The sequence below is a fragment of the Cebidichthys violaceus genome, unplaced genomic scaffold (genome assembly GCF_023349555.1).
Source record: "Cebidichthys violaceus isolate CVI_PGR_0920_01 unplaced genomic scaffold, fCebVio1.0.p SCAF_16, whole genome shotgun sequence".
Taxonomy (NCBI): Eukaryota; Metazoa; Chordata; class Actinopteri; order Perciformes; family Stichaeidae; genus Cebidichthys; species Cebidichthys violaceus.
Window position 1 is genome coordinate 8,024,076 of NW_027176329.1, and position 12,601 is coordinate 8,036,676.

Here is a 12,601-nt window from a genome sequence, read left to right on the forward strand (position 1 = left end):
CTTACAATAAGGGTATTCAACCATGTGGGTACGACCCCAAAAGTGCAATAATCAAGTACATCAACTTCAAGTGCTACATTTAGAGACAACAGGAGATTGAGAAAGATTTTTAAATTGTTATTTCATGGGCCAAGGTGCAGTCTGAACATTTGAGTTTTCAATCTGCAACGTTAGATCTGTAGAGTTTCTGCTGTCCTGATGTCAATGAGGAGTTTGTTCCACCATTGAGGACTGAGGACAGCAAACAGTCAGGACTTGGCAGAGCAGTAGCTGAGCCCCCTTGAGGGAAAAGCAAGCCAATTGGCAGTAGCAGAGCGTAGTGGACGGACTGGGGCTTATAGTTTGACCATGTCCTGGATGTAGGATGGGCCTCAGCTGTTTACAGCACAAAAAGCAAGTACCAGTGTCCAAAAGCGGATTTGAGCAGCCAACAGTAGCCAGTGGAAGGTGTGGAGGAGCAGCGTAATGTGGGAAAACTGGGAGACCCAGGTGTTGCAGTCTGGGGACACTACTGAATTCTTCATCATTGGTGATGAAGAGGTCACGGATGGATAAAGCATGGCTGGAGTCTCTTTGTCTGTTGTGCAATGACCATGAAATACTTCACAGTCAACACAAATTGATTAGAATGTGTCTTGCAATAAATTGTAAAAGCATTTACAGATTTTCCCCCAGAACCTAATTTAAATGAAATGTTTATTACAGTGTGTTGAGTCTGGACTCGTTTAAAGTTTTTTTTCCAATCAATTTAGTCTTCTTTTGTGTGGTATCTATCAGAGCGAAATCCATTCATATGCGAAGACATGACAGTGACGACAGGAAAAACTAAATGGTAATATGGTCCAAATTTTGTCTGGTTAAATGTTTTCATCCTCCACCCTCAGGGCAAGCATGATAAATAACAATGAAACTGCCCGTCACTATTCCAAGTCTGCCATATGTCATGCTCACTGGTCAGGAAACTATCATAAAAAACATTTAAATATAAAAACATTTAAAGTGTGCAGCAGACCAAAACAAACACAGATTTGTATACAAATGTTTTTTCTGGTTTTTATAGGAAACATTCCCAATTGGCTCTTACATTTGAGAGGCCGAATCTAGAAAACATATCAGCTATCTATCAGGGGAACAACAATGTTAATGGGTCAATGTAGAGTCTCTCCAATTAGGGAACAGAAAACATGTGTATCAGAGGCAGGTTACCAACTGGACACAACAAAAAGTCTACAGTCTAAAGAATGGAAGCTTGCAGGATTGCTGTGCTACACCGATGAATAAAGTGCAAAATTAATTTGCCTTTTCACTCATTCACACAAATATACATGCGCTCATTTTTGTCACTTCGTTGGTCAGTAGTGGCATCTCGGCGGTGTTTAGCAGGTAGTGCAAATACTCTTTTAGGACTCGCCACTGAAATCTCCATGGCTTTGTAGCGCGTCATTGGCCCGACACTTCAAAACACTCCCCAAATCCTGGAGATCACCCTGAGAGGGAACATCTGTGGGCTAGGACGGCCTGCAGATGAGAACAGACTGTGCTGTGTAATGGTGTGTGTGTGTGTGTGTGTGTGTGTGTGTGTGTGTGTGTGAGTGTGTGTGTGTGTGTGTGTGTGTGTGTGTGTGTGTGTGTGTGTGTGTGTGTGTGTGTGTGTGTGTGTGTGTGTGAGAAAGAAAGATTGTGGAAGTGTGTGGTTGAATAAATAGGTGGGTAGGGTATGATTTATGTCAAACTGCATTTAAGTTCATGTATGTGTAAGATGTATCCTTCTGTGGACACCCAATTACAAGTATTACTACGTATTAGTGTGTGTCAGTGTGTGTGTGTGTGTGTGTCAGTGTGTGCATGTGCCATCAAGCTGTACGGTCTGATTCCCTAAAATCCCACAGTCATCAGTCATTGGGGAGAGTGAGGCTGTTCGAAGGGGATATAATTCTGTAATTGACATCATATGCAAGAATAGACCAAGAGGAGGAGTGTGTGTGTGTGTGTGTCCATAATGCCTTTACTGTATATTCACATTTTTGGAGCACCCCCCAATTTAGTCAGTAAGGCAAAAATATTTGTAATATATAATAAATATCTAATATCTAATAAAATAAAAAAGTAGTGAGAGAGCAACAGATTCATCGACATTGCAAATCTTGGCAGATTTTGTGCTGGCACTGAAATACTTTATGTTTCCTTATGAAACATTTTTAACATGTTCTGGCGACCTTTTATATAGATTTTCATGTATTCATGCTACTGTACTTAAACACGGCAGACGGGTGCAGTCCTTACAGTACCAGTGATGATTAGTATACAATAGTCTTGCCTAAACTAAAATTGCATTCAAAATCATCGTGCAATGTGGTCACACCAGCGACCACGCCAAATCGGGCCAGTGGCGTAAATTAGGGGTCCCCTTCCCCAAATTTTGCCATGATGATTCACATACAGACTTACAAGGTAAAAAACAATACCAGCGTTGCTGTCGGGGATGGCCACTATAGAGGTGGTAGATAAGAAAACATCTCTGAACATAATCCACACATAGTGCAAACACACACTGAAGCACACTGTTTGTACGGTGCACGATACTATACAAGCCAAAAAACCTTCACACTACACATACATCACACTCAACATTATCACGGTACATCCAGATGACCCACACAATCCCTGCATACATTCTCTACCCAAAACCATATGCACAATACAAACACACACTCACACACTGTAGATCCATTGCACATTCTGTACACACCACCCACCGCACATGCTGCATTTGCAGCCAAGACCAAGCCTGACTGACAGCTTAAGCAGATTCAGCCTATCTGTTCCCATCAGGTGTGATGACTGGCGGATTGAGGGGTTAAATCCAAAACTCCACTCCAAACAGAGGAACAGGCGTATGTTTAAACAGGTCGTTGCCAACTAGCCAAGGAAAGCAGGACTTTGTGGCCACCTCAGCAAACAGCTCGATTAAAAGGATTTACCATTGATTTCTTGGTTAAAGTTACAGTGGAAATATTTGGACAAAAGGCTGCTATCAACATGAATTACCACTGACATGTTTGCACGTTTTGAAAAAGAAAGAGGGGATGAATAAGTGCTAAACTTGGTGAAACCTAAGAAAAACAAGAAAAAGAATGGGAGTAAGACACAAAGAAACAAAGAAAGGCAAGGGGGGGGGTTAAAGCAGGGTGCAGATTTTTTGAGGGGGTCGTGAACACCCCTGATGTACGTTTCTCTGTGGGAAGCATATTGGAGGTTAGGTGCACTCTAGTATGTGGTTTTCCCAAGGCCAAGCAGATCCAGCTCGACCCACCTCTCTCTCATAGACACATGGCGTTACACACCACTACTCGGAGGGAGGGAGAGCCAGGGTTTTCCTGTTCATGTGGAAAAAAGGAGGGAAGAGGGGAGGGAGTGGAGGTAACCCTAGCCACCGAGGTGGCCCTCTGGTAGGGCCCAAACCCTACTATACTCTTTCCTGAATCTCTAAGCCTCTCTCACTTTCACGGACACATACGAGCGAGCTGAACGCGTGAAACGACGCGCAGTGTACGGACTTCGGCGGGTGCGGGTGGGGTCCGGACACTGCTGACCACAGTTTTTGACCACAGTTACGCTACATGCCAGTGGGTGTTTGGTTAAGAAAATAAAACAGTGCGTGGGCCCAGTCCAGGCTCGTATATAAAGCATATGTCTGCAAACACAGGAATCTAAATTCCAAAGGCAGGAATTTAGCAGAGCTCTTTAGTTCTGCTTCACTGTGGTGTGGAGCTTTTTTCGATCCAAAATGTGATTATCTCCCTTACAAATTGTTCAAAGAATAGCTGGAGTGCGAAGCCTGATTTGCAGCATTAGAGGGTATTGAATTCAACTGTCACAGTCAGACACAGGGGTATTTGTCTCGACTCAATCTGTTATTCACTTTCTCTCCGCTCTCTCCATCATTGTGTCCTGCACTTTTCTCTTCACTCCATCTTCCCCTGTCTCTTTTTCTGTCTCTCTCTGTTGGACACTGTGCACGCAGACCACCACGTTACTGCTCGGATCCCAGAGAGGGCCCCGTTGAGGAGGGATATGGATTCCATAAAGCACTCAACTCTATAAACGACTCCCAATCCACATTCAGCACCTGGCTAAATATTATCCCAGCAATGCTAGGGTGACGTCCTCAGAAATCACGACGGCATCGTCTGATGACAAGTTCTCTGTTGTGATTAACAACGTAACTATCCAAACAGCACACACTGTATGCAGTTTACGATGATAACAGTGGCAGATTTATTACCTGAAATTTGTAACAGCTTATCCGCTGTAGCTAGCTGGCTAATTAAGCTAACATTTGCTCCACGAGTTGACTTTTTAATGTTTCAAGCTGTCTTATACTAAAATGTTAACAGGAATTTTAAGTATGCACTTGATAGATACATAATATCAAGCTACAAAACTGAGGCTAAATCTGCATGTCCCAAATTCAATGAAGAGCAGGTCAGAGGGGCTAACTTTAGCCTAAACTCTGATAGCATAGGACCAGCTTCAACCCAGTGGGGAAATACTACACAGTGGATTTGCCAGACATGAACAGGGCTTTTTTTCATGTAACCTTAAACCCCAAAACTGCTCCCTGAGTGCTATAAAGTAGCTCCCTACCAAATGCAGAAGATACATTTCACTGTGCTGTGCTATGAACAATACGTGACAGTAGTTTTATGCTAAGTAAGCTGGTTAACTGCCATGGTAACAATTGCCACTTACAGTTAGCAGACAAACGCACTGTTTGATGCTTTCCTTGCACTTGTGCTCTTTTTGTGAAAAAGATGCATCCTACAACCTCCTTAAATTCGGCGAAGCTCTCTTAGAACAGACCCATGCATATACTGTTTTAACATGCTGAGAAAATCCAGAGCTTGACATGGCTGATGGTTGCAGTTAGGGTTTAGCAAACTGTCAATTGTGAGTTTGTAGTACCCATTATGGACAGACTTTAAGAGCTTGACTAGAATATGAGACCGAGAAGATTAGTCTGATGGAGCCTTATATACAATATTTGGAGAGCTCCAGGACTCTGCTGGGCTCGTTTGAATTAGGAACCAGGAGCTGACACAAGTCTCATCAACCACGCAAAAAGATTGCATCCACAATTGACCTCAAAGAAAGTTCGAAAGCGGGACAGGGGTGCATGGTAGGCTATACCTTATGGTTACCCTGAGTAACAGCTCTGTTTCCTGTCAGCATAACAAACCACTGTTAGAGTGTTTTTGAACACCTGTGTCTCTGCGACCTCTGATCTGCTTATCACAGTACATCTGGTACAAAGATGGATTACATTTGAATCAGGCTGGATGTCATAAACATACTGTTCCTTATTTCAATGATGTAACCAGTTAGCTACAGCACATTATGACTAAAATGAAAGCACATGATTTAATGAGGATCCTTGGCTACTGTGCATGGGAACCAAAGAGCTGCAACAGACGCATGTGACACTTTGGGCCTTAGCAACCCTCGTCGCCACATGGAATGACTTATATCCACTCTCTAGCTGCCAGAATGCTTTGCATTTGAAGCATAACCACAATCGTGTTTTTATAATTTTATGATAAGAATGTCTTAAGTCAGAGCAATGCTGCACTATTAAGTAGTAACTTCAGGCTTACTGTAGAGGCAGTACAGAGCAGGGGTTAGAAATGGACAAAAAGAAAAAGAAGAAGAATGAGACAGAAATGAGGAAAGGGATCAGTTTGTTCCCTATTTGCCATGACTGTTAAATAATGTATTAATTACTGCCTGACATAAATTAATAACATTTCATTGGTTTGCAAACTAAAAAAGCCCTGTTTTCAGATTATGTTGCTGCCATGTTATCGTACAGTCAATCCAAGGCTGACTAGAAATCTCACACAAAGTCAACAGATCTCTATCTAGATTTGATTTGATGAATAAGATTGTTACTTTAGTTCAATCACAAAACCAGGCTCAGAAGTCAAACATTCTCATTTTGGGCTTTGGCGGCTCAGAACTACAACAAAAAGCTCTTGGGTTACCACAGCTGCACTCTGCACGGTTCACAGTTAGGGAAACCTATATGGAGGGATGGATTCAAGATACAGAGGGGATCCAGTGGACTTGATGCGACCTGGACTACCTCAGCCAGTGCACGCTGACAGTGATGGAGAAGAAAAACAAAGGGCTGGAGGGAGGGAGAGGAATCACAGAGGAAATGAATATCTTACAGTAACACATGGTGTGAAAGAATGAAATGTCTCTCTCGCTGACCTTGTGTTTTTCATTCCTCCCCTCTCCCTCCTCCCTCTCAGCCCTTCCTCCACCCGTCACTTGTGCTCCATGCCGATTGAAATATGCAAGCATAATAGTCTGGGAAATAGGGAGGGAGGTTTATGAAGGAAAGTGTGTTTGGGCTGGGCCTGCTATGCTGCGTAAAATCCATGTTGAAGACCAGTAAAAGAAATGTATGCTTTGTCAAAACCGTGAAGGTAAATTGGAATTATCACATTGAAACCTTAATACCGTGGAGAGAAAATGATGAGAAGCTGAGTGAACAGGAGATGAGTATAGAGCAGAATATTGAAAAGAGGAAAATGAATCAGCGGTTTATGCCAAAAACTGCTCAGGAATGACTTAGTGGATATATGGTTTGCGGTTGTTTCTCTTCATGTACAGAGGCCAGACCTCATCCAATTTAACCTAATCCACCCTCTATCTACAGCAGCGTGTGTCACGCCTCTATTAAACAATTTTGCCAAATTATTTCTCCTCTAATTTCCTCTTCCATATCTGATCCCCTCAGCTAGCCAAAAGTCCTTCACCACAAAATGTGATCTCTTCTCCAGTTTCACCTGAAAAGTGGCTTCGGTAATATGGCCAGTGGGATGACCATTGCTCCCCTCCTCTGCAGGACAGCTTTGTTTGCCCTCACTCATTCAGACAAGGATAATAGAAGCCAATTATCTCGCACCACTGACCACTGGGGTTCTATGTGACAGATCCGTTCCCACCAAATTTTGTCAAGAGAAACCAGGAATCAAAAATAGATTAGATAAAGCTGGCAAAATACACTGCATTAAAATCCTCTTTTGCACAATCAAGTGGGATCCTACATTGCTGATTTGTGTCTGAAGTCAGTATGCTTCAACGGAATCAGTGACTTTTTTTAAGTGATGATGAGCGCTATATGCCTTCAAGGCATAGCGTTCACTGCAACTGTTTGAAAAATCATCACATTTTGCCCCTTATCTATTACAGAGACTTTTTATGCCACCTTCGAGCGTGGCTGTTCGGAATAACTATCAACCCTTTTGCTAGCTAGTTCTGAGAATACCCTGGTTTCAAGTTTAGCTGTGACAGAGCTGTCCTTCTCATCACTAACTATAAACTAAGAAATTCTTAGTTGACTAACGCTCATAAAATTTAGATTTAGTTTCTGGTGCAAAAGACACAGACAGACTGACCTGACCCCAGATGACAATTCACATTTCCTCCGCCCAGTTGACAGGTCAAACAAGTACATCCCACTTCCTTTTCCTACAGTGGCCTCATCTGTCAGCTGTTGCAGGCATCCACACTCCTCCCACTTCAGTCTCTAGGTGCCCTGAAACGGAAACAATGGACAGGAAACATTGTTAACATTTCACTGTCTTTAACACATGACAAGTTCCTGTTAGATTATGAAAGTTCACTGATGCTTCCTTTCAACAATAGACATCAAAATATGCAGATGTGAGGGATTTCACATTACTGACAAACCCAGACACACTGTTCACAAACATACCCTTACACACAGAACAGGGTGTATTCAATCCCTTTCAGGAATTGGAAATAATTATGCTTTTCCTTGGAGCTGCTGGTTGGTGTTACGGCCCTATTGGAACACCAGTAGCGAGGGCGGGTCTACAGGTGGTGTGATGTGTCTTTGACCACATCACACCACCATTTTTAGTCTTAACCCCGTCACAAACTTTACATAAGTGCCTAAAATAGGAGCATGGAAACATCAGATGCTGTTTTCCTAGCATGTTACTTGCTCCTATTTTTAGGTACAGTGTACCTTTTTACAACGAGGTACACAACTCTATAAAGAGGTGCTAATGAATGAGTCACAATTCATGGAAACCTCCACTATGTGCGTCATTCTTTCCTTGCTGATTCATGCGTCCAAACTTTGCACTACTGACCACAGCCATTCTATTATTTTGGGGGTCGAGCTCACTCTCTGTTTCCATCTTTTTTTAATGTGCAGAGAAGTGCTTGTAAAATGGTTTAAAAAATGGACAAAAAATGGAAGCTTAGTGAAAGAGTTAAGATCCATCCATCCATTTATCCATTATTCATAATGGATTATTATATGTAACTTCTGTCAAAATGAATGAATGAATAAAGAAGACAAATGTGAAACTAAAACCAATGCCACATTGGTAGAAAATGAATCAAAAAACATGCAAAATGATTTAGAAAATTACACAGAATATGAAATTTCTGTTTACACTGTGGTTTTAAATTGACTAAAACATCCCTAACCACTGGCAAAGTCGGCAAATGAACCCTCATGTGTGCATGTGTGTATTTGGCTCTACAGTATGTATGTAACCATCATACCGTATGTTCAATATGAAGGTGTTGAGAGGTACCTCATGGGTCACAAGGAGCATAATGTTGGTGTTGTGATGTATGTGGCGGAGTCAGGGGTCACTGAGGTGTTAAGGCAGTGGTTGAGGGAGCGGAAACTGTGATTGACGGCACCTTGTTATAATTACACACTTAGGCTCAAACCTGAATTTCTTCCAAACACATTCACCCCCTGGGTTATTATTTTATGTTATTGTCCTCTCCTCACCGCTGTGTGCCAATCTCAGTTATATCCCCCAACTGACGTGTTTTCCGCAAGCTGGTGTTGTTGCTTATACGGTTAGTGCTGGAAAACCAAACAAAGCATGACACAGCACTCCATCACCTGGCCTGATGATGTCATATCATAAATACCCTGCTTAAACTAGAGCCCCACCTTTCTCCCGGCATGTGTCAAAGATTGGTGAGCAGTGGGCAGGTGTGTGTGTGTGTGTGTGTGTGTGTGTGTGTGTGTGTGTGTGTGTGTGTCTGTGTGTGTGTGTGTGTGTGTGTGTGTGTGTGTGTGTGTGTGTGTGTGTGTGTGTGTGTGTGTGTCTGTGTATGTGTCTCAAAATCAGTGCCATTTTTTGGAGGTTGAGTAGTGACAGGGCATGTTTTTAAGACCCCCATTCATGTTGTAAAGTTGAACCAGACCATGCAGCACCGGAGCTGGGTGTGAATGGGGGGTTGTGTCTCTGAACAGTTAACTCTTTGAGCTTCCATTACCAGGCCCACCCTATGGATCGAGCTTTCATGGTGGAGGTGTCACCATCAGGATGGTTGGTGCCTCTGGCCTCAGGTGTGAGAGTGGATTTAGTGTTTCTACTGGTTGCAGCACATCCCATTACAACAAACCATAGCAACATCAGTGAAATCACTTATGATTCCGCCTTAACCTTTAGGGTTTTTTATGTGCTGTAAAAAGATTTTTTAAGGACTGTTTTTGAGTTGCACAAGTTACATTGTTCACTACAACATTGCTATCAGTCATCAGTAGCTGCTTTTAAAGCTTCTACTAGGGAAATTATGTAAAAGCAGTGGAGCAATTTTACAAAAATGACAAGAAGACAAATTTGCGTTGTTTAGAGTTGCAAGAAAACACAAATAATATTTTACATTACAGATGCCCTTGATATAGCTAAACAAGGTTATGTCTCTACCATCATACAATCATCTTCATGAGACTGTGGCCCAGTAGTTTTGAGCTAAAAGCTAATATCAACATGCTAATGTTTAGCAGGTATTGTTTTTTCCATGTTTCCCCTCTTAGTGTAGGCTATTAGCATGCTAACATTTGCAAATTACTACTAAATGAAAAGTACAGCTGATGGAAATGTCATTAGTTATAAACAAAAAATATTGGACAAATTTGGACATGATGCTGCGTGAAAAGCTAATGGATCACCTAAGTGATTACTATTCATCCAAAGGGGGATAAGAAGTTGGAACCAAATGTCATGGGAATTAATCAAATAGTCTAATCTGAATCAATTCAAAACCACAACATTGAGCCCATGGCATTAGAGCAAATAACTGTTCAAAACTTTATGGCAATCCCTCCAACAGTGTTTGAGATATTTCACTCTATATTAAAGTGGTGAACCATGCCATCCTTGCTAAAACTAAGTCGTAAAGACTTTGCTGTTATGCCTGTAATTTTTGCCTTAGTCATTTTTCATACTATTGTTTTTGTTATTTTTACAAACATTATTTTTTTCTCAGATTTTAAGAGGAATAAATAATAATAAAAATACCTTTTACATATTAATCATCTGTTAAATGCTGTGATTCGTGGTTAGGTTTTTTGGATTCACTGTCGTGGACCAAGACATGAACTGGTTGCTCATGCCAGGTATAAGCATACTGCTCAAAAAAAGTGTCCTTACTTTCATCTTGGCTAAGACATGCCTTCATTTTTTTCTCACAGCATCATCTATTTGGACTTTACACCTGCCAAGACGGAGATAAAACAGAGAAGGACATAGGAGAGAGAAAAGTGAAGAGAAAAAAATGTTATGGATGGATGTTCCCTTGTAGGTGGAGTCATGCTATTGTCTTTCAAAGCAAATCTCCGAGGACATCCAGGTCTAATTCACTCAGCTTTCATGTCCATTGAAAGCATCTCCATGGTGTGTTTCTACATACCGAGGGCAAAAGAAACCAAATATGATTTCTGAAAACAGATTGTTTTCAGGGATTGTGTTTCACTTTGCTTTGTTTTTTGGAATACAATTTTGGTTTAAGTTATTGTGGTTTGATTTCTGAATCAAAGAAACTCTTTCATAGAATTAAAGAAGAGGGAATAGGAAACAATGACATGGTCTCACAGCATATTAACAACTAAATTGGTTCATAGTTTCTGTGAAACATAAACACTGATGGTGGCTGGAAAGAGAATCTCACTCTGTGACAGTTAGCTACCCGCTGTTTGCTGAAAACAAGAGACCCTTCTGGTTTCTTGTCCAGTCAGTACAGAGAGAAAAGATGTGATTGTGGCTGCATGCGTGTGTGTGGCTGTAACATTGCCACAGAGATCAGAATCTTTAATTTCTTCCCTGCATGAAACCATATGACTGTCCTTTAACTGGCTGACTGATGTGGATGATGACAGTCAGAGGGCCAGACACTGACCTGCAGCATGAGAGGCCCGGAAAGCATCCGACAAAATGCTACACAGCTCTTGACAGCTTCCTCCCTCTTCCTCTCTCTATCTGTCCCTTTGGAGCAGGACCCAGTGGGTGTTTAGTCTGGGTCAGATTTACAGTAGATCTAAGCACCACTGAGCACAACCTGGTCGGCTAATTGGAAAAAGGTTTGTGTGTTATGAGGCCCGCAGAGAGTGCTTTCAACACCTCTACATTGAATGAGTAACAAAATCACACAGGGAGGTAGGTACATAGGTGAAGCAGATGCACACATGTTCACGTGTGCAGGGAGAAATCTTCTACGATACGTACGCACGCAGACGCAAACATCACAAATTCGACGCCATAAAAATTAAGAAGAACTTTTGGCACAGTGCTCACATTACTGAATGACATGAGTGAGGAAATGGGAAAGGCAAAAGTTTAACATTCAGCTATACACATGTTTGGCACGAACATTGCCATTTGAGAATACACTTCCATTATGCATCCCACACACATCTATGCACTTGTTGTATTCAAAGGACAATAAATACACACAGGTATATGTGTCCTCTCTCAAACACAACTCCTTTTCTGTATTGACAACATCCTTTTTTTCTGCTAAAGGGCTTCTCAAAGATCCACATTGTTAGCATAAATCAAACTGCAGTGAGATCTTGTTAAAATCTTGCATTTTGCAACATCGTATACACCTGGAAGAACAGGACTTTCATGTTAAGCAAGAAAATGTTCAAGAGAATCACTCCCGCTGAAGAGGCATGCTCTGTGCATATTGGCCTGTCCGATGAATACAGCCAAAAACATAAATCCCTCTTCACCCAGATGCCTTTGTATCACTGCCCAGCGGTTGAACAAGGGGTCTTGAACTTGGCAACATTAGAAAGACTTTGAAGGCTTTACAGTTGGACAGACACACTACCACAGACTCCAGCAATATTGGGATAGAGAAAGACTATACCTGATGGAAATAATACCACGAGTAACAGTGTGAACATTGGTTAATGGTTAAAGAGTATAAACTTAATTTATTTAGCACTTTTCTTTAAAAGGTTACAAGGTGTTTTTCATAAGAAAAAAACAAAACAAAAAAAACAATAGAATAAAACAAAATACAGGTGGATCATAAAACATAAAAACACCAGATAATGGATTATGCTTTCTGTAGCTGAGTTACAAGGACAAATTCACCATCTTTATTTAGCCACACTAGCGGCAGAGATCTCTGCCAGTCAATCTAGCACTTTAGTCCAGCCTAAAATATCTTAACAATCAGGCTATTGGATGGTTTTGACATGCATGGTCCCCAAAGGGTGAATCCTAAAGACCTTGGCGAT